Source organism: Armigeres subalbatus, chromosome 3 (genome assembly GCF_024139115.2).
Source record: "Armigeres subalbatus isolate Guangzhou_Male chromosome 3, GZ_Asu_2, whole genome shotgun sequence".
Taxonomy (NCBI): domain Eukaryota; kingdom Metazoa; phylum Arthropoda; class Insecta; order Diptera; family Culicidae; genus Armigeres; species Armigeres subalbatus.
This window is the reverse complement of record NC_085141.1, coordinates 336923396-336927711: the sequence shown is the minus strand read 5'-3', so window position 1 is coordinate 336927711 and position 4316 is coordinate 336923396.

Here is a 4316-nt window from a genome sequence, read left to right as displayed (position 1 = left end):
TATATTATTGTTTTAAATAAATTTGTTTTAACATAAATTAAATAAACCTTTTGGGTATTATTCAGGTCCTCAATAGTTTAAAGCAACGTAACGTGATATTGAACTGGGATAAATGCCTGTTCAAAGTTAAAGAGTTAGACTTCCTTGAACACATCACAACGGCTGATAGTATCCAGTCGTTTAAAGTTAAGACAGTTGCTATTCTGGGGTCTCGATATTTAAATGAATAAATTGAGTCGGAATTAATCATCAATTGATGAACCGCTCCAAAAATTAACACAGAAAAGCGTACCTTTTGAATGGACTCCACGACAAACGGAATCATTTGAAGAAATTAAAAAAGCTATGAGTGAAGCAAGACAATTGGCATATTATGACGTGAGCTTCCGAACAGCTGCTACAGCAGACGTCAGTCCGGTTGGTTTAGGAGCTATAATTACTCAGTGGTGGTCAAAACTTAATCAAGCTGTCGACAAATTCGTGAAGGATTGTCGTGAGGATGTCGTTTTATGTCTGCCCCTGAAGCACCGGAGTTAATAATGGTAAGAAAAGAAATGCCGTCAGGTCCATGGGAAGATGTCGCGATATTTTTTTTATCCTTTACCAGATGGTCAGTATTTTTATTAGTGATAGTTGACTTCTACAGGCGAAATATTGAAGTTGGGGAAATGTCGACTAAAACTGCCACAGCTGTAATTGCAGAACATAGCTTTGGTCGTTACAGATTCTAAGGATACAAATAGAGCAGACACAGCTGCAAAAAAACGTGTAATGAATTAAAAAGTTTCTGTATCGAGAATGGTGTCGAACTGGTCAATACGGCCAATATTCTGTGACAGTAACTTACCGTTGATGCGTGTGCACGCACCGGAGATCTGACTAGAAGAGGCAGAGTCATGGCTTGCTGCTCGCCGATTGACACGCTAAGGTGTGAATCTATAAACACACGCTGAAGGCATTTTACTCAAACCCCACATTTCCCTTCTTCGCTCATTAAAAAAACGCAAAAAAAATCTTCTAGCATAGGATGCAATGCTTGTTTATCTCCTAGGTTATTTAAATGAGCTAAAGGTGAGCATCTATTGCGTTTGAAAAACCGGTTAACTCCATTGAAAATTGCACACCAAAATAAACAACATGATGGTTTTATTACCAGAACAATGGTATAGAATATGAGTTCCCAAACTATGGGTCGCGGAAGATTAAACGTGATTCATACTTCGTTCCTATTCCATGCCACAAACCTATACACGCTTTTAGATTAGGATCTAAGTAATGAATGGATAATTAGAGAACAACAAACTTTCGAACTTTCTTCTTTTATTATCCGAGATTTTAGTAAATACAATTCAAATCCAATTCAAGTACAATCCATTTTTATTTCCAAATCCAATTCAAACATAATTCACATTCAATCCAAATCCAATCTAAATCTAACATTTAGTCTCGCGTATAGTACATCATCCATCTGAACTTCAGCATATTGATGTTGACCTTCCGAGCAAACGCCTTGCAAATGACGTTTTATCTTAAATTTCGCAGAATCTGAGATATAATACCCAAATGAGAGAAGCGTAAACTAGTACTGCTACCCAGTAACGCCAAACTAAACTTATGCAATAGCTTTGTGAAATCCGGCAACCTTATTAATTTTGCAAACTTCAAAATATCTGTTCCTACAGGTGATCCCGCTATGGGTACTAAGTCAGTGCACTTGAAGATAAATTTCCAGATAATATATTTGGCTTTCCGAACAGTTTTGTAGCATACAATATATCTCCATTTCTCTCAGATTTCATTATATCATAGCTCAACTGGTAGTCTCATGTGCACTACCGCCGCCTAGTGGCTACATGAAGTCTAAAGTTGTTTTAATCAAAATCAATGCTCGCGAGATTTTCTAGATCGCAAACTATTTGCAGTTGGTTTTCCATTCTCACCTTGTCCTTTCACAAACTTCTTTCGGCTACCTTTCAGACACGCCTTATGATTTTCTAAACCGCAAACCATTTTACGACAGTCTTCTAGACGCGTCTTGTGATTTTGCAAACCAGAAATCATTTTCCGACGGTCTTCGAGACGCGTCTTGGGATTTAGCAAACCACAAACCTTTATCAGACGCTCTTCGAGACGCGTTTTGGGATTTAGCAAACCACAAACCTTTTTCAGACGGTCTTCGAGACGCGTCTTGGGATTTAGCGAACCACAAACCATTTTCCGAAAGTCTTCGAGACGCGCCCTGTAGTTATGCAAACCACAAACCTTTTTCCGACGGTCTTCGAGACGCGCCTTGTGATTTAGCAAAACACAAATCATTCTTCGACGGTCCTCCAGACGCGCCATGTGCTTTTCAAACTAAATATACATATATCATTTTTCATAATTTAACCACATGAATTCAACTCACCTCATGAAATCAGCGACAGGATCAAAAAATAGACTGGTAGAAGCGCCAAAATGTGGGGCCCTTAATGGCCGGAATGAAATTCTGTGCCAGCGACTCTCCGTTGATGCGTATGCACGCCACGGAGATCCTGCCAGGAGAGCAGAGTCATGGCTTGCTGCTCGCCTATTTACACGCTGAGGTGTGAATCTATAAACACACACTGCGCTGAAGGCAAGATGCCTCACTCAAACCCCACAAGCGTGTCAGTGAAACGTGAATAACTGTCGGATCAATCTTAATAAAGTATTTTTCCTGAATATTTTTTCTTACGTGAAGTGAGTTAAAAGTGAGCTATAATTGAGTGCTAGAGGCCGTTAAACAGACAATCGATATATGGCCTATAGAAAGAAACTATCCACCAGAGATGCATCCTGAACAGAACATGAGCCAAGAGCGTGCCTTGGTGTTGTAAGTTTTGAACTCTGAACATAGTTCAGTGTGCACTGGGTCGGTACGCAAGCAAATGATCATGGTAACTAAGATTCCTTAGATTTGGAACCATGCAAAAACATACGAGCATGCTTGATTTCTATCCGTTAGATACCCATTACTAGTTGAAAAATGAGTCGCATGAGTTTGTTTTACTAGGATATAAGTTGCTAAGTTAGGTCAATGTTCTTGAACAGTATGCAGTGTTCAGAACTTTTTGAACACGAACACGCGTTCTCGTGTTTAGATCCACCAACTACTATTCCATCACATTGGCAACTCGTTAACCAAGATGAACCTCTGTTCCTTGAACCTTACGAAGGTTCCAATAAATTCCGCAAGAACTCGTGGCAAGTAGTCGTAGTCGGAACTTAATAATAAATATATTCATTATTCCTTTTTAGCTTTCTTTGATTTTTAAGGCTCAATTGTGGATTGCGCAATCGACCGTGTTTCGGAGTGCAGAACGATCTCGAGGTCCGCGTTATTAGTTAGTGCGCGTTCGAACGTATTTCAGAGTGCAAAGTGATCTCGAGGTCCGCCTTTTTTGTTCTGTCAGATGCGGTCAAAAAAAAATTAATTAGTGCGCGATCGAAAGTGTTTCGGAGTGCACAATGATCAGAACGCATCTCGATGTCCGCGTTTATTTTGTGCTGCTTTGGGCAGTCGGAAAGAAATTTGTTCTAGTGCGCGATTGACCGTGTTTCGGAATTCAGAACGATCTCGAGGTCCGCGTTATTTTGCTACACTTGGTCGACCAAAAAGAATATTGATTAGTGAACGTCCGATCGTGTTTCGCGAACGTGTTTCGAAATGATCTCGAGGTCCGCCTCATGTTATTCAGTCTGGTGCGGTCGAAAAGAACATTTGATTTACTACGTGATCAACCGTGTTTCGAAGTGCAGAACGATCTTGAAGTCTTGAAGTTATTTTGATTACACGATCGCAAACTATGTAGACTATCTCCATCCTGCTTCTTAATACACTTTCGTTTTCACTTTCTCTTGGCCATTGCTCATGGCGTAAGCAGGTTGTTCATCCAGTCGGGAAAACTGGGAGAAGCGGGAAAAAACGGGAATTGGACCTGACCGAAAAAAAAACAGGAAAAATTCGGGAAATTATGAAACCAATCGGGAAATTGAACCATTGATCAAATCATAAACATTCATTACCAAAGTTATGAACTATTTTCGACCAATCCACTCGACCAATCTACTACTTATACACAAGTTATTACACTATTTTTTGAAAATCTTCATGCTGGGCCTGAACCAGTTTTTAGAAAATAATGAGGAAATTTCTCGAGGAACTCGAAAAGCAAGGCATTCTCAAGAGTTGCCAATGGAACTTTTTGCTGAATATCTTTCAATGTTTCAAGTTATGATAAATAATATAGATGATTTTGAAACTACTGTTTCTTGAATCGTCAACTAGCAGTAAT